This window comes from Pongo pygmaeus, chromosome 21 (assembly GCF_028885625.2).
Source record: "Pongo pygmaeus isolate AG05252 chromosome 21, NHGRI_mPonPyg2-v2.0_pri, whole genome shotgun sequence".
NCBI lineage: Eukaryota > Metazoa > Chordata > Mammalia > Primates > Hominidae > Pongo > Pongo pygmaeus.
In genome coordinates, this window is record NC_072394.2 from 1856945 (window position 1) to 1882195 (window position 25251).

General features: G+C 38.0%; 1 long non-coding RNA gene across 1 annotated transcript; it reads left to right on the forward strand.

Annotated features, from left to right (window-relative positions):
* The first annotated feature begins 3752 nt into the window (after nt 1–3752).
* On the forward strand, nt 3753–25251 carry LOC129021355 (uncharacterized). The gene is made up of 3 exons (XR_008496045.1): nt 3753–3996; nt 17358–17542; nt 24019–25251. It is a non-coding gene; the product is annotated as an uncharacterized LOC129021355 (long non-coding RNA).

The following is a 25251-nucleotide window of genomic DNA, read 5'->3' on the forward strand; positions in this document are numbered from 1 at the left end:
ATTTAGTCGAATAAAAGGTATATATTCAAATGTTCCTTAATAGAGTAGGGTAACCATAGTTAGTGACAATACATATTTCAAAAGAGCTAAAAGAGAAGACTTTAAATGGTCTCGAAACACAGAAATGATAAATACTTGAGGTGATGGTCACTCCAAATACTCTATCATTACACATTCTGTGCATATAAAATAATATCAAATGTATCCCATCAATGTTTAAAATGTTATATATCAATTTGAAAAGGAGAAAAGGGAGCTCGGGGAAAAGAACAAGCAAAAAACAAAATATAGCCACTATTTGTCCATATGTTTTTGACTGAGCCAATAAAGCAAGTTATTCAGTAAAAAGCTGAGTGATACTTCTGAATGTTGCATAATTCCCTATTGTTTTATTTTCAGAGGTGCTTCAGTATAAGGCTAAGAAAAAAACTCTGTCATTTATCCTTAAATAGGAAAGAAAGAGGAGAAACATTTCACAGGTTACCTGAGATAAATTACAAAAATAAAAATTCAAACTTTTTTGGTCGAATTAATACAATGCATTTGATTAGAAAAACATTTATTAAATTGGTATACATTATCTATGAGTCTTTAAAAATTGAAAGAAAATATTATAAGGTATATATTTGAATAAGAATGTATGCTAGGAAATTCTCTACTTCATGAAATGAGTAACTGAATTGGTGAACTAATGAGTATTAGACTCAGGGTTATCAATCACCAGTGATCAATCATCATCTACTCCAGTTGCAGAACTGAAAGTGAATACTTGACTTCTTCCTTTTTGAATACCTTTGGGAAAGAATTTTGTCAACAGTGTGATAACACAGAAATGTGATGTTCTGCACTTCTGATTCTCTTGATCAGTAAGACACTGTACTAAGAAAGAGAAAAAGTGAAATTTTGAAACATGACTAAAACCTCAGATATATACATTAATATTCAACTGAACTCAGATAACTTGATTCTCCACAATATTTGAAGACTTCTTAGCAAAAAATAAAGTTTTGGACTTTGGGAAAAATAAAAAAGGAGAGCTCCCAGAAAGTTATATTGCCCCTTTCTGCCATGTAAGTCACAACAGTAAGGCACCATCTATGAACCAGAAATGTGGCCCGAACAAGTTGCCAAATCTGCCAGTGCCTTGACTTTGGACTTCGCAGCTCCAGAACTATAAGCAACAAATGTTTGTCATTTAAGCTACTCACTCTATGATATTTTTGTTATAGTAGCTCAAATGAACTAAGATGCTTTCTCTAATTATTTGCTGTGGGAATATATCCTGATATAGATATAATATATTCCTTTCAGAAATATGCAATGCAATAACTACCCTGTATTCTATTAATTAATTAATTTATAACAAATTAATGATTAATTGTCAGACTGGCACTTGTTAATTTTTAGCCTACCTTTTAAAATTTTTTTCTCATTTATTTTTTTCTTTTACCAACATCCTCCCCAGGATTTCCCACTTCTAGATTTTCAATATTTTCCTATGTCTTTTATTTTCTAGTTTTCTCCTACCTAGAACACCTTTCTCTTCCACTGTACAAGCCAGTCAAAATTTGATCCATACTCCAAGACCTATATTAAAGATCGTCTCACTCGTGAAGTCTTTTCTGATCATTCATTAACATCCTTGGACCTAGTCAGAGGACTCCTCCTTCCTTGCACTCACTTAATAAATTGAGAATCATTTTTCTTTGAGAGGTTGTTACTTGTGTTCTCAGAAGTCAGTATCAGGTCCTTATTGAGCCTGTGGGCCTAGAGTCACTGCCTGGGTTTAGGATCTGGCTTGGCTGCTTACTGTGTGGCTCTCTTAACCTCTCTGTACTTTCATTTTCTCACCTGTAAAATAGAAATAATGAGAGAAACTTCATAGAGTTGTGGCAAGGATTAATTGAGCTAAAGCTTACATAGTTTTAAAACTCTGCCTAGCACGTAGTAAATGTCAGCTGTTGTTTACTTGTCTCCCTTCTGTCTTCCCAAATCATCACCATTTTGACTCTGTATTATCTATCTATCTATCTATCTATCTATCTATCTATCTACCTACCTACCTATATCTAGTTCTATTTCTCCGGAGAACTATTGGTTGGTTCTATTTCTCTAGAGAACCCTAACACCCTCCCTTTCTATAATATACATTCTCAAAAGCATTTTCCTGGTTACTTGTTAATCATCTTTCAGATCTCAGTGTGAGTTGAGTTCCTTTGTTCTACTCTTTAAATCAAAGATCAAGATACCTGTCTCTTTGAATACTGATCTCAACTTCAGTCAACATGCAATTATTAATTAGATAATTTATTCAGGAAATATTTATTGAATTCTTGCACTATGCATGGTTCCAAGCTTTGAACACATAGCAGTGGCACAGCCTCATACTATATATTAATGTAATTACCTGATTAATATCTATTCACTCCTTTATATTATAAGTTTATAAAAGCAAGGACCTTGTTGTGTTACCAATGTGTCACTGAATCCTAATTCAATGCTTCAAGCATGGTAAACATTAATGAATGAATAAGGTTTTCGAAAAGCAGGAACATTGTGTTGACCTTACTCATAGTATCTTTCATAGGATTATGCGCATGCACACACTAAGATGTTCTACAATTCAGTTAGAGTTCTGTACATTTTAATATGTGTACTGTTTTCATGTTACCTTAAGCTCCTTATGATTATGGGTACTAAATAGAGTACAATCAAGTGGCATTTAAAAATAATTAAAAGAGTTAATTTGGGGATCAGAGTTTTCTACTGGAAGAAGGATTTAATTAATATGTATTATAGAAGGCCAGATTTCTCTGTTTAGATAAGTAATTCTTCCTGAATCAGGGTAAAAATCATGCCACTTTATAAGATGCTATAAGTCTTATGTTCCACGGGAAGGGTGGGAAAAAATCCAGCGCCCTTAAGAACTTGCTATTGTCTAGGCACCTTAGGCATTAGATCTTACAAAAGCTCTGGGAGGTTGATTTTTATCATTAGCTCATTTTAAGTCATGATAAGACAGAGACTTAGAGATGTTGCATAATCTTCCTTGCCTAGATCCCTAGAGTCATCTAGTAGTAAAGTTGGGAATTAGAAACCAAGCCTGTTGGACAGAAGCCAAGGCCCAACCCAGTCAGTAGAATGGGAGAGATGACACACCATTTTATCATCATTCAAATAACCCCTTTGGGGTCAGAATCTCCTAAATTCTCTAAAGAAAAGTATTATAGGAGAGTGCTGGCCAGGTGGAGAGACTCACAGAATCAGATACACACACACACACACACGTGTGTATATAGACTGTATGCACTGTGTATACATATACTTCTTCAAAATATATTCCTATTGTAAACTAGGGAATACAATTTGAGAACATGTAAGAATGAACATGTAGATTTTTTTGGTTTGTGTATTTGATTGAGCCAAGCCTGGGACAGATGACCTCTAAACTGGAGTAATATGGTGTAAACAATCCCCTTGCCCTTTCTGGTACGCCCCTTTCTCTTTCTCTAGACCGTCTCAGAGCTCTGACTTAGCTTCTGATGTAGCTGGCAGAACTTCTTCTCTCTCGTTCCCACCAAAGTATATATCTGTTGAATTGTTGAACTGGATTATGTCAGAAGCATTAATTGGAAATCATCACTCTGTAGAGAACAACAAAAACACAAAATCTCATGACCAAGGAAGAGCAAAAGAACTTGTCTGGATTTCTCGACCTCACCTCTCAGAATGTTGACAATGAACTACAACCAAAACACAACCATGGCAACAAATTAGATATTTGTTGAATCAGGCCAAGACACAGAAATACACTGCATGCCAAAATGTAAAGGTGACATGAGTGATCAAAAGAGAGGGAAAGTGAAAGGTCAAGGGAGAAACTCTCAGCATGTAGGTATGGAACCATTTCCATGAGGTCAGCTACATTCCAAAGTGGCTGCAGCACTGGATGGGAGCTGTCGGGACATGCTGCACAGCCCAAGACTGTCTTTGAAGGTTTGTACCCACCCTCGTTTCCTGGAGATTTATGAGGCCAGTTCAGACTCTGTCTTGCCAGTGCTACATCAAAAACATGCATCTATACTCTTCTTAAATGAAACATGCATCTATACTCTTCTTAAATGAAATAATAGACACCACAATAAGAAGGGCTGGGTGTGTAGTTTGGGCAGATTTCACTCCTCTTTATGGATAGATTATTTTGGTAATTATAAACTGAATGGGCAGAATTAACTCATGTTTATTGAGCATTGAATTCTGGAGCCTGAAATCACAATATTGTATTTATTCTATGTGAGTTTTTTTTCCTTCTTTCCTCTTTTCTTTTCTCCCTCATCCTTTCTTTTCTATTTCATTCAACAAATGTTTACTGGTTCTTACTCTACCAGGCACTGCTCTAGGGGCTGAGAAGGCATCAGTGATCAAGATAGATACAGCCCCTGACACTGTAGAATGTATCAAGACTAAAAGAAAAGGTTGTGTGAAGGGTTTCTTTGAAAGTCCTATATGTTCATTTCTGTAGGAATGATCCAGGGGTTTATAAATAAAAATAGAGACAAGTTAAAATATTTCATGATTTTAAATGTGTGCCAAATATTTTAATGGTACACTCTAGCTGTATGTAGAAACTAAGAAACTAAGAGAACTGGAGGAGGTAAGACATATGATGGGAAGAGGTTGCTGCACCAGGAAGCATAGAATAGTTCAGATCAGTGGTCAACTTCTAGAAGGTTCTGTGGTATATAAGAGGTGATACCTCTGCCCAGAGACAGAGCAAGTGCCTGGGGAATGTAGCTGATGAAATCATCAGAAGACCTGGCTTATGACAAAAGGGTGCATGGAAAGTTCAAGAGACTGAAGAAATTGTCACAGTGGCAAAGCAGCAGAGAGGGGCATACATGTGTGAAATTAGGCTGTAAAAATTGGGAGTGACCAATCATGCATTGCCTTGCAGGTCATCATAAGAGTTTTGGTCTTTATCACACGTGAAATGAAGACTTAGATATGTTTTAAGTATGCCAGTTTGTGTATGTCTCTATGTGTGTTTGTAAGAGAGAAAAAAAAGAGGGCAATTTTTGGAAATTCCAAGTATACTGTGGTGGCAGTGAGGTTACTGTAAGGCAATAAACTTAAAAACAAATGACATTAGCCTGCAATAAGGTAATGGCCTGAAAGTGAGAGAGAATAGCCAGCTTTGAGTGATGTGAAAAAGATAAAATCCACATGGCATGCAGGTGGCTGTATTTGATAGAAGGTTATAAAGGATAACTCCTAGATTTTTGGATTTTGTAGCATATAGATGACAGTGTCATTCTCTGAGATAGAAAACACTGAGGGTAGAGTCAATTTGCTGGAGAGGAGGACAGATAAGTTTATTTTGAAACTACTAAATATGAGGTGCTTTAGTGATATCCAAATGGTGATATCAAAGAGGCAGATGAATGGATGGGTTTGGGGCTTACAGGCAACGTCTGTGATAGAGACACTAATTCATGAGTCATCTGTAGTGAGGTGACAGTTGAAGCCATTGGCCCAGATAGGATCTCTTTGTTTAAATGTAGAGTATAAGAAGAGGGCGTAGGAACAAACCTTGTGAAATAACATTTCTTGGCCAGATAAATGAGATTAAATTTGAAGTGGAGATAAAATAGAAGTAAACAAAGATGTAGGGGGAAAACCAAAACAGTCTTGTGACATGGAAACAAAGAGAAAAGAGCATTTTAAGAATCCACAAATAGTCTATAGTGCAAAGTAATTCTTGCAGGTAAAATAAAATGAGAATTGAAAAACATTTAATCTAGGGGTCACTGGCAACCCAAGGTAACTCTTTTACATAGAAGGAAGGGGCTAAAGGACAGGTAGAAATCAGTTGAGTGGAAAATACATCATGTTAAAAAGGAAAGGCTGAACACACATGAAATAGAAAGGATCATGGTAAGAAGAAATTGGATCTAAAATGTAGGTTCCATGGACAGCAAAATGGTTGGCTCTCTACTGATATTTTAGAGACAAAGGAGAGGGTAATGTGGATGGATGTTGAAAAGTTTGCCAAATTCACAGAAGTAAGTTGAGAGAGTTAGCATTATATGGCCTCCAATATTTCTCTAAAGCATTTGGCTATTTTTTGAGGGTGAAAATATTAAATTGCATTGGGAATTAGAGCAGAAGTATAACAGAGAAATCAGGTAGGAGTTTTGTATTAGCTGCCTATTGCTACAGCAGTGCTGCATAACAAACCAACCCAAAGTGAGTGACTCAAAACACTAGGCTTTTCTTTAATTTGTGTTTCTGTGAATTTGCTTCATAATTCTTCTGGAGATGTCTGAGATTTATCACATATTTTGAGGCTGGTTGGCTGTCCCTGACCTAGGCTGGCTTCATCGGGTCACCTGAGATAAATGACTCCTTTCCACGTGTCCTTCATCTCTAGCAGGCCAGTCCAAGAAGTTGTCATGGTCAAGGCAGAGATGCAGTAGCAGAAGTGGGAAGATGCAAGCATATTTTCAAGCGTATGCATGCATTATATTTGCTAATATTCTAATTCTGTTGGCCAAACCAAGTCACATACCCATATTCAGGATCAAAGAATGGGGAAGGAGATTCTTCTCTGCAGTGGGAGAAACAATAAAGTCACGTGGCAAATGGACATGAATACAGTGAAGGACACGGAATTGAGATCCTTAATGCAATCAATCTACAAGTCACCAATAGTATTAAAAGCACATTCACAATAATTTAACATCGTTGGATAGTGGAATCCAACAGCTCTATTGTGTGGATTTCTCCAGCAACATTTGATTGCTTAAGTAGAACACCAAAAAGATGTTTTAAACTATATGTGGGAATTGCTAGAATGTATGAAGAAAGTGCAGAAAGGCAGATAAGTAAGACCATGTTAGATATAAGTAAGGCTGTTATTGATGTAAAGCCATTTTAAAGTATCCACTGGCTAATGAGGCAAGTGAAGGTGTGGGAGAATGGAAAAAGTGGGGCTTGTGAAGCCAAAAGTTACTCATAGTGAAAATAGTTTAAAACATAATATTGACAAAAAGGGGGTTGAAGTCAGGAAGAGGGTGCTTGAAGTTTTCAGATAGAACAATTTTATGAGATAACAAGGTCTAAGAAGTGGCAGTTTTGAGTAGGGAGCTGAGGTAAAGCTAGTACAAGGGGAAGGCAAAGGAAATGCAGTCAGGGAAGAGGAGAGTGTTGAGTCATTCTTGTAATAAATGAAAAGATGAAAAATCTAAGTCTAGTGCTGGATGTGCGAGAGGCAGTAACCAGGAGTTCAGCAGATAAGTGTGGGGAAAGGGAAATATAATATAGCCGAACAACACAGGATGCAAGAGCTGCATTTTATGGTCTGATTGATATAGCTGTTGTTATTGGGGAGAAGGGTTAATGAACTAGATGCAGTGAAGGGAAGCAAAGATGCCATCAAGATTTTCTCTCAACCTTGAAACATATGGGCTACTATACAAACAACCAACAAACTCTGGGTTGTAAGAAAGGCAAGATGGAGGAACCTACAACTTTTCTTTGTTGAGAATACATACAGTTTTGGAATGAGTAGTGATGCCATGTTGTATAAAGTTGCCTAGCCAAACTGGGTACAGATGTTCCAGAATAGGACAGACAATGACAAAGTTGGGAAAAGAAATGTGTTAAGAAACAAAATGGTAGGAGAAGGCAACAGAGCAACATTCACCCTTCCTCTCTGTCATCTCAGTGGTTCACTGGCAAGAGGCCAATGCCTCCTGACAGAAACTCCATCTCTGTTCTGTTCACTTTCCCCACATTTATCTGCTAAACTCCTAGTTACTCCTCCTCACACATTCAGCATTATGATACTGAGCTTATATTTTTCATCTTTCAATTTACTACATCTTTTCTCTCCTGGGAAGGACAGAAACCATTCTCATACTTTGTGAACTCAGAGTCCTTGAAGGAAAATAACAAAAAATTGTGGAGAGAATGGGACGTAACACATGGAGATTATACAGGGATAACATTGTTATTTACTTTCTTTTTCATATGAGAGAAAAAAACAGAAAACATATAAGAAAAAATGTGAAACTAAATATGGCATATATTTATCCTTTTAAATATAACATGAGTGTTAGGAATTATAACTTATTACATTAATGTGTCTAGAAGATAATTGAAGGAACTAATGGAAGTGAAAATTAAACAGTATGTAATATTGCACAAAACTTGAATTCATGTCCCAGTTTTGTCTGGCTCATAATCATGTCTGTCCTGGTAGGGGCATTGTAAATGCTTAATTCATACATATGGGAAAAAATGAATAAATTGTTGTATCTTGGAAAAGTATACTTCAGCCTTTCTGATCCTGAGTTTTTCTCTTCCTATTCTCCTGATTAATTTCTATCCATTCTCAGTATTAAACAACCTAGGAGATATGGACTTGATATACAGTAGATGCTAGAAAATGATCATTGGAATCTAAATTTGCTTATGTGAAGTTGGAGGTGTCAATAAAGCCTAATTAGTTATTATTCAAAGGTCTTTTGCTGTCTTCTACTCATACTTGTCCATTAACTCAAGCCTTGCATGTTAGCAAACATTAATGATTTTTCTTGTAGGGCTGCCCTATCATATTTACACACTCACACTCTCTGAGGTAATCTTGAGCCAGGCTCCTTCTGATTATATTTCGCTTTTTCATGCTGTTGTCCCAGAAGACGTTGACGTCATCCAGAGACACAGTAGCGCCGTCCTTCTTCAGAGGTTCAATTCATTCTACCATCCGGAAATTCTGCCGACAAGGCGGCCAGTGTTAGAAATTAAGCTTGTGACATGCAGGACATGGTGGAGTGCAAACATTGGCCAGTGCTTCCTCTCTCAGCCACAGAGGAAAGCCACACTGATTGGTATTCAGGAAAGGGACCTCCTGTTTCGAAGGATTCCTTCATGCTGTTCAGCAATGCTGTTTAGGGTGGATTTTCCCATTTGAACGGCAAAGCTTAAACACAAATATTAACTACCTGAAGCTGCAAATAGCAGCATAGTACATTAAAAAAATAATGAATATGTTAATCAGCCTCTACCCAACCAAGAAAAATATTATGCAGAGACAAGGCTGAATTTAGAAAAATGCCCAAGGAAACATTAATAAAAAATTTGAGTTTCCTTTCAAAGTTTGTTTTTGCTAAACATTCATAGTTTTGCTTTTTCCAATCCAATTTTATTATAAGAAAGATCTCCCACATGTGTACCTGGCATTCCTTTTAAAATAATCAGTAATATGCACACACAAAAAATGGAAATAGTGGGTGAGTTCTTAAGTGTGACAGAAAGAAAGGGCAAGATAGGTAACAGAGAAGGGACACACTTCTTTGAATGCACATAAGTTTGTAGCCTCTTTAGTTATAAGCAGATTTTCATATCCTTATTATTTTGACTATTTACATTTTAATATTGTTCATTTGGAAAATCCAAGTCTATCTGATTCTTAACTGCAAGGTTTCTTCCCATGAAATCACTGAAGGTGCAACATTGCTTGTAGTCAGTAGAAGACTGATATTTTAGAGCTGTAATTCCAGGTTAGGGCAAGAGATGGACATTCTATCACCTGTTGGATAACTTCTTTGGTATTTATTTCTGTCCTTGGTGAAGATTAAAACTAAATTATTGGGCTTGAAGAGGCAGTTCACACCTGTAATCCCAGCACTTTGGGAGGCCAAGGCTGGAAGATCATCTGAGCCCAGGAGTTGGAGACCAGCCTGGGCAACATAGAAGATCCCTATTTCTCTAAAAAAAAAAAAAAAATTCTAGGTATGGTGGCACATGCCTGCGGACCCAGCTACTCAGGAGGCTGAGGTGGGAGGATCACTTGAGCCCAGAAGTCGAGGCTGCAATCAACCATGATCATGCCACTGCACTTCAGTCTGCATGACAGGGTGAGACACTCTCTCTCTCTAAAGAAAAGAGAAAACCTAAATGATTAAAACATTCTGTTCAATAATTCTCATTCTCAATCGGTAAAATAGGAATTTTAGACTAAACTTAGCAAATAACAAAATGCTTTTGGTGCACTTTCTTTGTTCAGGGCTCTTTTTTTCCAACACTTATATCACTACTTGCTCATAACAAGCCTGTAAAGTTGGTATTAATATTAATCCATTTTCCAGATGAGGAAACTGAGGCACACAGAGATGAAAAACTGTCCAGGTGGTTGAGCCAGAATTGAAATGTTGGCTGTCTTCATCTGGAGCCCACACTTTCTACCTTCCTGTTGTGTTGTAAGTTAAACTCAGGTTTAAATTGGCTAACTTCGCTTTGCCTGGTTTCCTGTTAATCCACTGTCATTTAATGTTGGTTATTGTTTATTTGTTTTGTTGTTTTTGTTTAGTTTTGTCTCATTTGTGGCTTATAAATCTTTTTTGTAATAATGGCAGCAAAACATGGGGCAGGGCACCTGGGTTCTAGTCACAGCTTAGCTACTAACTTTAAACAAGTTTGGATGTTGCATAAACTCAGTTTCTTTTCTATAAAGCGGATAAAATGAGAGAGCATCCCTTTCTGCCTCATAAGGTTTTATCCTCCAAATCTACTGTGCTAACAAATTAAAAATGTTATCTTAGATGCCTTTTCACCAAGCCAAAGGGATGCACCAAGCTGAAGTTTATGGAATTCAATTTGACAACTTGTATTTTAAACTTCTAAATTATTTTTCTGAAGAGGATGTTGAAACTAATGGAGAAAGGGAGGTTTAAGCTTATTGATGAATTTTTATTCATCCATTTACTCCACTTCAAGAGTTAGTCAAGAATGAGTTGTGACATGTATTTGAAACAATTAAGAACAATGACTGACCATCTAGGTTTCTGTAATATCAAAAATGTGGGAATATCTACAAGGACAAATGGACGGTGAATTAAATTTTGAATGCCAAGTGATACTTTGTATCTGCCGAAACTATTTCTAGGAAACCACACACAGGCACATGCTACAGTTGAAAGGGTCATCATAATATTTGTGAGTTCTTAGTATAAATTAATTTTGAAGACTATTTTAATACAATTTGTTATTTTTATTCTCAAACATTTATTTGGAAATCTATTTATTCTCACCCACATAGGAATATTTATCTACATCTCTAAGTTTCCACTTTAGTTACTTCCTTGTATGGTATTCTTCTGACTTGAATCTTGGATCAAATTCCTCAGTTTTTACATTGTTTAAAATAAGTTATCCTGCCATCCTTCTCTCCCAAGCTGGTGGTATCCTATAATCTACGAAAATGCACTGCAAATGAAGGAAAACCTTCAGTTAAACATTCTACTCTATTTTCTGAAAGGGATAATTCCTCCCTTTTATCTTTAACACAGTCATTTGAAAGGATGTGGTCTTCATGGCTGGAAAGCCAGGATAGTTTTTGCGTGTTTTTTGATAAATTGAGGCCCATCAATTTGAATCACTAGACACTGTGCTTGTGGTTTTGGTACTTTCTTTTCTCTGGGACATCCCACCCCCTGCCATCCTTAATAACTCAGCTTTTCTGTTACCTCATTTGATGACTGGCGGAGATGGTGGAGCAGCAGGAACCACCATAGTATATTCAATGAATTATTTAGTGAATCATTCTATAAATATTTAGTGAGCACCTTCTGTACGCAGGAATGGTTTTAAGTACTAAGGCTATTACAGTCAAATGCCAACTCTGTACTCCTGCTCACACAGTGGTGACATTCTAGGAATATTGAACAGAGAAACCAAAATCAATTATCTATATTAATATTTGTCTAAATGAATACATATACCAATGAATAAGCTAATATTAAATTACGATATAAAATAGAAGTAATAAAATGTAATAGAGATGTATGGGTTAAGAGAGGGATATGTTGGTGTAGTCCGGCTTCTGAGAGATGGCTTTTGAAGGAATACCATAGTTAGGAGAACAGTGAGCCGCCTAAAGAACATTTTAGACAGAGGGAAGAGCACACACAAATGCTGTGAGATGACAGCTACTGAGAATGTTGAGTAATAAAAAGAAGATAAAGTGAGAAAGACGGAAATTATACAGGATGAGGTCTGAGAGGTAGAAGAGGACCATTTCATGTATGCCTTTATAGATCATGGAAAGGGCTATGTATTTTGTTCTAAGTATGATGGTGTAAAACAATGATTCTCAAAGTTTCATGTGGATTAGAATTACATGAGTGACTTGCTAAGGCATAAGTTATTGGGTCAATCACTAGAGTTTCTGACTTAGTGCTTCTAGGGTAGAGCAAGAATTTTCATTTCTAACAGATGATGCTGACACTCCTGGTATAGGAAAAACAGTTTGAGAACCATTGCTGTAGTAAATAGCTGTTATGTGTACCTACTCAGAATAGATTTCACCAAAATTTTACAAGTGAATCTTGATTTTCTTGTGCAAAACGTCTCTTCTGTATTCTTAGCCCCAGCAATATATTTTATTACCTTGGCCACAATGAGCTATTCAATGATGGACATAGGACTTTTGGCAGTCAATTGAAATCCAATCCAGGAAAACTCTAGAAACTATTGGAAAGTGAAAGTTCTTAAGCTACCAGACAAGAAGCTCACAGTCAATACATAGGGAAATTCTCTCCAAAAGCTAAGTCAATGCAGATGAGCGCTGAGCTGAAAGATGACAAGAGACTGAGCTCTGGTACCTTCTGTTTGTATCCCTGGACGTAGTCATGCCTAGGTTAGTTATACTTCTCCGATTTCTATTTCCATCACTAATCTTCCCATCTTATGGTTTAGGAAATTTCTCTTTGGGTTCTGAAACAACCCAAAATATAAATACAAATAAAAAGCTATAGTAGATATACCACTTTTACAAATTTAGATGCAACTTGCTTCATCACCAAGAACCAGATAAGTGAGTTTATATGGCTAAATACTACTCTGTACATTTATAAAATAAATAGGCTTTGTATAGGCAAATGAGATATTTCAAAATAGAAAATCTCAAGCAAATAGGAGAATGAACTAGTTAGTCAAATTAACACAGGCATTTGAAAATGTGCTAAATAGCACTTGGTGACACTATGTTATTGCTAGCAGCATTGTTACCTGACTATTATCTATAATATGACCCCCAAATAAAATTCATAATTGTATTCTTCTGTCCTTTTATGTGGAATCCTCACATTCTCTACAAGTTGATGCATGTTTTCCATTATAATTATACAAAGCCGTTTCTCATCATTTAGCTTCTGTCTAAATGTGATCTTGCAAATAGTCTTTCTTGACTGTTCTATTTCAACTGTCATCTCCCTACTCAAGATGAAGTCTATCAAGCCATCATATTTCATTACTTTCTGAGAAAACATTTTCTCCAATTATTTTGTTTGGTTATTTTTTATCTCTTAGCATATAAACTATATGAAAGCAGTGGTGTATTCTCTTATTTATCATTAAGATTCTGTCATCCAATTGATATTTTTAGAATAGAAAAATGAATAAATTGTACACTTTTGCCTTTCCTTAAATACATTTTAAAAATTTGAGTGTTTCTTTTCTATATTTGTATCTATACCTTTGGAACAATTTTAGGTCAAATTTCATTTTAGTCACAAATCCTCCCTGGCTACCATCACCCAAAGCAAGTTCACTTGCTTGTGAGCCTGAGAACTAACCTGATAATATGAAAATTATCTTGTCCCTACTTGTGTTGAGCTTTTTTGTGTGCAAACTTCTCTCCTTATCAGACCTTCTTGAGGCAATGCCAGTATTTTTTATTTGTATTTCCACTTTATTAATATTGCTTTTCATAGAGCACAGACATACAAATATTTGTTGATGGCATGAATAGATGGATGCATATTTAAGAGCCAAAATGCCCATAGTCATTTAAAACTCTTGTATTCTCCAAATAGATATTTCTTATTATATATAGTCTTAAAGACTGTGAACTATGCTGTAAGTGAAAAATCTTAATTTCTGATATTATATTGAATATTCATAGAAACTGTACAATATTTATAGAAATAATCAAAGCAGATATTCATAGAAATCATAAAATAAACAGGTGAATAAGTAAAAATTAAAGTCTTTATTTAGTAAGATGAGTGGGAAAATATGGGGACTGCCTGTAATTTTTTATTTATGCATCAGCTTTATGATTCCAACATGCTGCCACTGACCCCTTGGCCATAAGTGAATCAAAGTGTTTTCCTGCATTAGTGCAGGATTTGTGCCAGCCTCTCCATGCCTCCTCCCTTGTCCAACCTCATGACCCCTTCAGCATGGACTTCTAGGACAAAGTGTGGGCTTTGGCAGACTTGAAACATTTTGGAAAGGAAGCTGGTGTTTTGGGGGCAGTGGTAAGTCTGTTTTTAGGCATGTTATTTCTGAAGTAGCAACAGGGTACTGAGCATGACATCTATATATATGGAGTTGTATGTAGTTAGAAATATGGCATTGCAGATACGAGAGAAGGATAACATCATTGGTCTTACGAATTTGAGAGTCATAAGCATATAGTCTAAAGAAAATGTGGATGAATGCAAAATACTAGTTAGTGGTGATCTCTGGGGAGAGACAACGGCTGATGGTCTTACATGTAGGGAGGATAATTGAGAGATAATCTTCAAAGTTATTGGTAATCTTTCATAATCTGGCTGATATGTTTTATTATTTTTTCAAAAATCACATATATATGTTACATATGAATGCTATATATCTCAAAATAAAAAGCTTTATAAATATGATTGCCTTTCAAAATAAAAATGTGCAATGGCAAAAAGCAAATATTTAATACTTCAAATATCCTAGTTAATTTCCTAAAATGTGATTACTTGAAGCACTTAGTTGGAATAACTCAAGTGCATACTACAATTTGCCTCAGCTTCTAGCTATTTCAGGGACACTCTTTTAGATGTAAATGAACTCATGATATTTTTCCCAATTCTGTTTACTCTTGTGTGAACAACCATGACTCTTTTCTCTTCACACTGAAGGCTCCTCCTCGGTAAAAGATGATTTCCAAACATCTACAACAATAATGGAGGAATTTGTCCCCAAATTGAATCCTATATTAATGAATTCATGACACATGTACAAGTTACTTGTAGACATAATGATGTTGCATTACAAACCACCCTGGCATTTATTGCCTTAAACATATCATGTATTTGCAGGTTGTCTGGGAGACTCTTAAAGTCTTGAATGGGCCCTCCCTGCACCTGCAGTCTGCTGCAGATGAGCTAGGGGGCTCTGCTGATCTTAGCTAGGGTCGCCTATGTCTGGGATACTCTGTCAGCTTGTCTAGGACCTCCGCTGGAAAACTTGGACAACTCTTCTCTGCCTTACTGGTCCCATCCACTGAGCATTTTCTCATGCCAAAATTAGAAGAGTAAATTAGAAAAAAGACACATTCAAGGACTTTTCTGGAGTTTCCAGACTCTGTTGACACCATATTTGTTCATAATTGGGCAAAGCAAGAATCAGGGGATAGAACAAAATGCTCTCCAGTGTGGGAGGGCACTGCACATTATGGGGCAAAGAGAGAGGAGGAGAGTGGGGCCATTGATGCAGCTCATCTACCACCACATGTTCTTCCTCCCCTCCTGGCCCTTGCTCATTCTCTTTCTACGATTTCCTTCCTATTAGGATTCTACACGCCAGCCTTCCCTTGAGGCTCAGGTCAGCCGTCCATGACTGTATATGCAGTTATTCCAGCCTTCTCTCCCATCAAAAACTTTAAGGCACTCACTGTTTTCTTCCACCATTTTAACTTTTTTATCTCCATTGTCGGGTGTTGTTTCATAACTGACTGTCTCATCAGAAAATGAGTTATTAATAAAGAATATTTGTTTTGTAACCCTGAAAAATCTGGTAGAAACGGGGTAGAAAATAGACCCTCATCAATAGTTTTGATTATTTGTCCATTGATTTATTTTTATAAATCTGTTCAGTCATAAATACACATGGCCCTTTTCTAAAGTCCTGGTATGTTAACATTGATTCTTTTGGCAACTGGGTATAACCCATCAATTTCTTCCTTCTTTTTATTTCTTATTTACATGTTTCTTCCTATTTGCTTCCATCCTTCTTTTATTTTTGAAAGCTTTTCTTTTTATTATTATTATTATTATTATTATTATTATTATACTTTAGGCTCTATGGTACATGTGCGCAACGTGCAGGTAAGTTACATATGTAAACATGTGCCATGCTGGTGCGCTGCACCCACCAACTCGTCATCTAGCATTAGGTATATCTCCCAATGCTATCCCTCCCCCCTCCCCCCACCCCACAACAGTCCCCGAAGTGTGATGTTCCCCTTCCTGTGTCCATGTGTTCTCATTGTTCAGTTCCCACCTATGAGTGAGAATATGCAGTGTTTGGTTTTTTGTTCTTGTGATAGTTTACTGAGAATGATGATTTCCAATTTCATCCATGTCCCTACAAAGGACATGAACTCATCATTTTTTATGGCTGCATAGTATTCCATGGTGTATATGTGCCACATTTTCTTAGATTAAAAGAATTTGACTTGTTCAGAAAAAAAAGTCTAAAAACCCTTTTCATCACAGTTAATTAGATTTCTAACTTGTTCTCTATAGCCAATATTTCTTCAGCACATTACCTGAGCACACCCCTAAAAACAGGTGTCAAAACACATTAAAGGCATGGCTTCCTAAAACATCAAAGGAGACTGTGTTCTCTATTTTCATAAATGCCACCATAAAGCTAAAAGCCTGTCTAAGTTAGTCACGTGAGCCATTTTACTGGTCAAGATATGGGTAATTTGAGTGCTGCCCTCGGTATTGATCTCATCTCATTTATACGTGTTTAAAATTCTATATTAATCCAAATTCTACTTTCTGAATAATTTTTGCAGAGGCCAAAGAAATGTCAGGTTTGCAAATAATTGGAGGACCTTTATAGAGATTCCAGGTAAAAGTACAGAGCTGAAAAGTAGAAAGCAACAGTGCAAGTCTTGTCATGTGGACTGTTCAAGGGCACGATAGTTATCAAGTCCAACCTTTCAATTTCACAGTCTAGGGTTTAATGAGAGCCCCCAGGGCTTAGGTTTCCCATCAGGGAGGTGACCTTGGCCCAAGCCATCAGCAACAAGGATTTGAAAAACACTAAATCCATAACCCACATTAGATTGATCACATGTAAACTGGGTGGTAAAATGGGAAATTTGAGATGAAATATTTGAACCTTAGATCAATTGGGCAAGAAATATAATAAGGCATTATTATTCTCATTCCACAGCTGAACTTCTTCAAATTCAACTGTATAATAAAGAAGTTGAATGCCTTGCCCAAGTTCACACAACCAGCAAGTACGAGAGTATCTGGTTTATCTGGCTCTAGAATCACTTTCCTTTGCTTTCTCAACAGATGGCTGGATGCATGACCTTGTCATATATGTAAAACATCCACAGACTAACTGGAAAAGGACTTCACGTTAGCCAAAGTGAGTGCATTGCAGAATAAGTGCAGAGAGCTTACCTTGGTTTTTAAAGATATTGCAATCCGTTTTAATTGGGGATCTCATTGCAATGCGCTCCTATGTCTTGAGAGAGGTAAGCAAAACAAAATGAAGGTGATTAGCATGGGGAAAGATGGGGCATATTTGAAGCAAACCCACTTTTTAAAGAATTTCCTCATTCCTCACTCTTTATTCTTCCACTTAAAACCTGCTGTGATATTTAACTCTGTTTTTCATGGCAATGTATCTTTTTCTCCTTTTCATTTTTTTTATTTCTCCTTTATCTTGAATAAATTGCTCCATGAGATTTTTCTCTCTTCTCCACTTCCTAAGACAGCCTAGACATTCCCTCACATGAAATCAACCAGGTTGGTCTGTCTGCTCATGCCTCCGCTGTTCTCATAAAGAAAGAGAAGAAAGGGGCTCAATGCCTGGAGTGTGTGAAAATGGGGTAAGGTGAGGGCAGAGTGTGGCAGGTATTGTGCTGAGGCCGTGAATGCATAATCACTCCTGTCACAGCAAATAGATTCTGTCATGAGGAATTCCATGGTTTTCCAGAGGAAATCAGCTTTCCCTGCAGGCTGCCAAGCCCAAATGAGCTCCTTACAGCACCTGCAGATCTGAGCATCAAGCAATTATTCCACTATCTTGCCTAAAAACAAAGACTTTGCTACCCTTTGACAACCTCTGACCTTTTCCAGCTAACATAAACTAATTATATTTGCAGCAGGAGGGGAGGAAGGCTTTCGTAGTCCTCCGTGGGAGTTGTCTTTCATGCTTTGTGCCACGTTGTCGGTTCTGGCAATCCAAAAAATGACCACCCTTCAATCAAGGGAGTTGCTGGACAAAGCACTTAAAGAGATACAGGGAGGCCGTTATCACAAGTAAATCTCACTGTCTAGGCTTGGTCAGAGTAGCCCACACTGTCCAGTTAGCAATAGTACAAGAGAGCCATTGTTAAGTGTCACTTAGCAGCAATTACAGCCTGGTCAAAACAGTTTTTGTGTGTGTGTGTTGTTTTGTTTTTAGACAACCTGTTAATGGGCCCACAATTAGGTGTAAGGAATAACCCGGGCTGCAGGCACTGAAGCAAGGTCAGAGGTTAATTGAGACTTTCTATCCTAATAATCTGAGTTTTTGCAACTTTTTGCTGAGAGAATAGTCTTAAACAAAAAGGAGATAATATGATACAATTAGTTGGAAAGCAGGAGGGTCAAAACTCCCAGATGAGAAAGGAAAACTGGCCAAGGAAATCAGGCCAGAGGGACCACCTGGGCCACTTCAGATGCCAAGAATATCTGTGGCCATTCATCTGGTGGATGAGGCACAAAGCGGTGTGCCCTCCAGTCATCACATCCCTCCTGTCTACCAAAGAAAATACAAGGTCAATGCCATAAACAGGAGGCATCTCAGGGTAATTGAAATTCCAGAAACGGCCTCATTAGAATAGCTTACAGGCAATCATGTTTTTCTTTTCCTATTGAAGGTATATTCATGTCTTAAAATTGTATGGAAGGCCTTCTTTGTGGTGGCTGGGGTTGCAGAGGGACTTTCTGATAGTTTTTGAAGGATTGTGTCTAAATAAACGGCTCCCTTCATAGCTGAGAGGAAGAACCCAACAGAACCTCCTGGGCTTGCTGGCTATGGCGCGGCACATGTAACGTCCACACCTGCTCCCTTGCTCTTAACTATCAAAGGGCCCCTCTTTCTTCATTCCTTCTAGGTCATAATCAGTGTATTGTGTCTTAAGCAGCTGTTCTTTATCTGGTATCCTGAAACTACTATTGGAGGTTTCTTGGCTTTAATCTTTCTTACAGTTTTTCTTTTTCTTTTAACCCTTTCCCTTACTCACACCTGCTAATGCAAACTTTGACACTTCCAGCTGGCAGATCCCTCTGATTGGAAGTGGACTAAAATTTGCTAAATCATTTTGTTTCTTTCCTTTTTTTTTCCAGTACAGCTGGTGCCAAAATGTGATGATTTGTTTTGCTCCAGTCACTGAAGTTTTTGTTTTCTTTTATTTCAACCCTGTACTGGCTTCCCAACTTGATGCTGAGTCATCTGGTGCAGGTGTTCTAAGCGGCTGGTATTTATGTCACTTGCAGATGGTTTGGGTAAATTACATGATGTTCCTGCAGCCCTGTTGAGGCTCTCTCAGGTCCCTTTGATCCTGGCCTTCCTGTGGGTCTTGCACATGTGCAGAACTTCAGGGCACTAGGTGAACTCTTAGATGGATTCTACTCAAAGCTGGTTGGGTTGCTATGGGCCTCACAGTCTGATGGGCTTCAACTGAGGGTAAGAGAGGTTAACTAAAAAAAGAACCCTGAAATCACAATGTACCGCAACTTCACCTACATAGGGAATTACATACCCAATGTGCAGTAGAATGTAAGTTAATTCTACAGTTTCTTAAGTAAATTGGAACAAAGGGACCACATTTTGCTTCTGAAGAAGGAGAAAGGTATGTAGGAAAGTAAGAGCTGGAGTAGGGAAATTGTTAAGTATTAAACATATGTATTTAGTGTTTTTTCTTCATTACGTTTGTCTGACTCCAAACTGTCTCTATCCCCTGTTCCGATGCTCAGTGCAAAGACTGGCTCATAGGCAAGAATCTGAAAATCTCATCTACTTATACTGTACACGTACAGCTTCTATTAGAAACTTACAAATCCTTGCTACCTTCTATTTAAGAAGGCTGCCTTTATCACGAAGCAATACACAACACTTGGGAACACTCAACATCTTCTCTTCCTGTAAAGATTTACGACTTAGTGAGAGAAATTTCTGTTTGGTCATAGCCAAAGGTAAGACATATCAACTTCAATTTTCAGAATAAAGTTTTTGGGAAAGCTGTGTCTTCCTAGGACTGCAGAAGTCCCACCATTATAGATGATATGGTTTGACTGTCTCCACCCAAATATCATCTTGTATTTCCACATATTGTGAGAGCGACCCAGTGAGAGGTAGTTGAATCATGAGGACTGGTCTTTCTCATGCTGTTCTTATGATAGTGAATAAGTCTCATGTGATTGGATGGTTTTTAAAAAGGGGAGTTTCCCTGTACAAGCCGCCATGTGAGACTTGTCTGCCGCCATGTGAGACATGACTTTCACCTTCTGCCATGATTGTGAGGCCTCCCCAGCCATGTGGAACTCTAAGTCCAGTAAACCTCTTTCTTTCGTAAATTGCCCTGTCTTGGGTATGTCTTTATCAGCAACATGAAAATGGACTAATACAGTAAGTTTGTACCAGTAGAGTGGGGCACTACTGTAGATACCCAAAAATATAGAAGCGACTTTGGAACTGAGTAGCAGGCAGAGGTGGGAAGAGTCTGGAGGGCTCAGAAGAAGACAGGAAAATGTGGGAAAGTTTGAAACTTTCTAGACACTTGTTTAATGGCTTTGCCCAAAAGGCTGATAGTTATATGGACAATGAAATCCAGGCTAAGATGGTCTCAGATGGAGATGAAGAACTTGTTGGGAAGAGTCTCTTGCTATGTTTCAGCAAAGAGACTGGGGGCATTTTGCTCTGCCCTAGAGATTTGTGGAACATTGAACTTGAGAGAGATGATTTAGGGTATCTGATGGAAGAAATTTCTAAGCAGGAAACAATTCAAGATGTGACTTGGGTGCTGTTAAAGGCATTCAGTTTTAAAAGGGAAACAGATCATAAAAGTTTAAAAAATTTGCACCCTGGCAATGCAATAGAAAAGAAAATACCATTTTCTGGGGAAAAATTCAAGCAGGCTGCAGAAATTTGCATAAGTAACAAGGAGCTGAATGTTAATCACCAAGACAATGGGGAAAATGTCTCCAGGGCATGTCAGAGACATTTGCAGCAGCCCCTCCCATCACAGGCCTGGAGGTTTACCAGGAAAAAATGGTTTCTTGGGCTGGGCCCAAGGTCCCTCTGCTGTGTGCAGTCTAGGGACTTGGTGCCCTATGTCCCAGCTGCTCCAGCCATGACTAAAAGAGGCCAAGGTACAGCTTGGCCTGTTGCTTCAGAGGGTGGAAGCCCCAAGCGTTGGCAGCTTCCATGTGGCATTGAGCCTGTGGTGCACAGAAGTCAAGAACTGAGATTTGGGAACCTCCACCTAGATTTCAGAAGATGTACGGAAATGCCTGGATGCCCACAGAGAAGTTTGCTGCAGGGGCGGGGCCCTCATGGAGAACCTCTGCTAGGGAAGTGCAGAAGAAAAATGTGGGTTTGGAGCCCTCACACAGAGTCCCTACTGGGGCACTGCCTAGTGGAGCTGTGAGAGGAGGGCCACTGTCCTCTAGACCTCAGAATGGTAGATCCAGTGAGAGCTTGCACTGTGCACCTGGAAAAGCCACAGACAGTCAATGCCAGCCAATGAAAGCAGCCAGGAGGGAGACTGTACCCTGCAAAGCCACAGGGGCACAGCTGCTCAAGACCATGGGAACCCACCTCTTCCATCAGCATGACCTGGGTGTGAGACATGGAGTCAAAGGAGACCATTTTGGAGCTTTAAGGTTTGACTGCCTCACTGGATTTCAGACTTGCATGAGGCCTGTAGCCCCTTTGTTTTGGCCAATTTATCCCTTTGGAATGGCTGTATTTGCCCAATACCTGTACCCCCATTGTATCTAAGAAGTAACAGACTTCCTTTTGATTTTACAGGCTCATAGGCTGAAAGGACTTGCCTTGTCTCAAATGAGACTTTGTACTCTGGACTTTTGAGTTAATGCTGAAATTAGTTAAGATTTTGGGGGACTGTTGGAAAGACATGATTGGTTTGGAAATGTGAGGACATGAGATTTGGGACAGTCCTGGGGCAGAATGATATGGTTTGGCTGTGTCCCCACCCAAATATCATCTTAAATTTACATGTGTTGTAGGAGGGACCCAGTGGGAGGTAATCGAATCATGGGGGGCCTGGGTCTTTCTCATGCTGTTCTTGTGATGTGAATAAATCTCACAAGATCTGATGGTTTTAAAAAGGAGAGTTTCCCTGCACAGCTCTTCTCTTGTCTGCTGCCATGTGAGACATGACTTTCACCTTCTGCCATGTTTGTGAGGCCTCTCTGGCCACATGGAACTGTAAGTCCAATAAACCTCTTTCTTTTGTAAATTGCCCAGTCTCAGGTATGTCTTTATCAGCAGCATGAAAATGGACTAATACAGTAAGCTACTGCATGGGTTTTCACAGAGTGATCAACCATCCAAGGAGTTTCTCAGAATTGACTCTGCTAAGATCAAAACAGTCCAGGCAAACTGTGGCCAACCTAATGTGTGTATTGAATTACCTGCAGAACTTGTTAAAAACATTGACCCCTGAGCCCCACCCCTACAGGGTCTGGGGGAGCGCTGAGAATTTGTATTTTTAACAACCTTCAATGTGGTAGTGAAACTGCCAGAGCAGGGCTATTCGTGGAGTTGGAAGGAGCAGCTCTGTAGAACTTATAAAGGGGAGCAGATGAAAGTGAAAAGCACAGATCTGGAGCAGTGCGTATGATACAGAAAGGCATACTATTTTAAGTGACTCACCCCCAATGTATCAGGAACTTATTGCCACCATAAACAACAACCAGAAAATCTCAGTGACATGAAACAGTGAACATATTCTCATGTTCACAGAACAGCAAGTAGAATATGGTTCAGCTGGTATGGGCTCAGCTGGGTGGTTGTATTTCAGTCTGTAAGTTGGCTGCATGTCTCTCCCATATGTCTTAGTGTGGTCAACTGACACATGTTTTACTTCTGTTGAGAGTCATAAGTGGAAACACGTGACACTTCAGAAAGCTTAGACTCAGAACTGGCACAATATCACTTTTCATTGGCTATCACCAGTCAAGCCCCAAAACAATGGAGTGAGCAGTGTGCTCTTCCAATGAAAGTAAGGAAAGAGTAAATATTTCCTAAGTAATAATCTAATCTACTATAGTGATCTCAGAGTTTTAGAGTACTCAATCTAATTGGGTGTATAATTGGATATATGTCAGTGACTGGTATACAATTGCTGTATGTCTAATAACCTGCAACAAACTTTCAGATTCTTTTACCATTCAGGTAGGAATAAATACCAGGAAGCTGAAATATTTACTAATTGCTAAAGTACATATTTGTCTCAAGCCATTTTCCCACCTCGGTTGCCCAATAACTTGGAATATACAAAATTCAATATTTTTCCAATTTATAAATGTTTGGTTAGGCATAAGAGTACTGTATTTTATTTTTATTTTAACTGATTTTTTTATTTTGCATTTTGTTGTATTTATTCTTTTCTCTAAAGTCCTCAACCAGCTTTTTTTTAGTTAACTAAACCTGAAAATTTAGTGGATTTTCCCTGTGTAATTATTACAAATATTTCCTGTGACAGTGATATATCATGTAAGAGACTTATAGATAAAACACAAACAACTACTGAAACAAGTAAATTTTTAAAAAATCATTTTGAATCTATAACACAAATATACTACCTTCTAACAAAAGACTACACTAGAACCATCTTGTTCTTTAAACATGTATGTTGTTCCTGATTCCTGGAAAAAATATTTATTGGAATCTATCAATATACAAAACTTAAAAGGTATTTGTTATCCTTGGCAGGGCGTTCAAGAGGATCAATATATTTCCAGGATATTGGTATTAGCATCCATTGTTTGCTGGCTAGGTCTTTTCCAACAGAGCATGTGACTCTCATCATTACAGCAGAGGAATGCATTTATCGAAGTTAAGGAAGTCATTTGCCATTCGGATGGCCCAAGAAGCATAAATATTTATCATTGAGCCTTGGGAGAACTCTCCATTATAGAAAGATTGGCTAATTTCTTAAAACTACTCCTTCAATAAGGATCCAGGTTATGTGCCATGGTATCTGTAGCTTTCCGGCTGGGTCAGGGTGACCTGCACACAACCCTGGCAGGACGCCCTTGGACACAGTATTTGCATCCCTTTGGTGTGCCAAGGTATCAAGCATTCACAGTTCACACTGAAACCACTAAACGAAGAGCTGCGCAAATAGGTCATCAGTAGGGATTGTTTCTCCAGAGGGGAATAATCTTACAACTGTTATGAAGGGTCAAAGGTAACTTTCATTTTGAGATGCTAATTACTCCAAGAATTTGATGCAGGAGACAGCTGGTTAAAATGAATGAGTGCTGCAGCGTTGAAGGGGAAAATCAAATAGATGGTTATAATAAAAGTGCAATATGCAACCTAATAAGTATGCAGAGAATAAGGGACAATATTGTTAATAAACATCTGTGAGTCAAGATGATCTTTGTAGAGCTGGGCTCTTTAATATTATACCTGCTAATCACATGCAATTAAATTTAAATTTAAGGTGGTTGAGATTAGAAATTCAGGTCCTCAGCCACATAGGCCACACGCAAAGTGTTCAATAGCCACGTGTGGCCATTGGCTACCATATTGGAGAGCCCAGAGATAGAACATTTTCATTACTGCAGAAATTTCTATAGGACAGCAATGACCTGGAGTGTTTTGCTATTGGAGGGGTTTTGGACTTAGTGCTTTTATATAGGAAACTTGATTTTTTTAAAAAAGCCATCCCATGGAACGCTTCTCTCATTCCAGTGCTGTAGTAAGAGTTGCCCTAAAATTTGGACCTAGAAAATTCACTTATCATAAATGAAAAAACTGTTACTACTATTAATAATATTTTTGTCCTGGTGAATATTTACATTGTACCACACACTGTGCTAGATGCTTTATACATATTGTGTTATTTAATTCTTACCTTAGAGACTAAGATCTATCTGTGAATGACTTTGAGATAAATCAGGTTAAGAGAAAAATAAAAACCGACCTTAGATCACAATT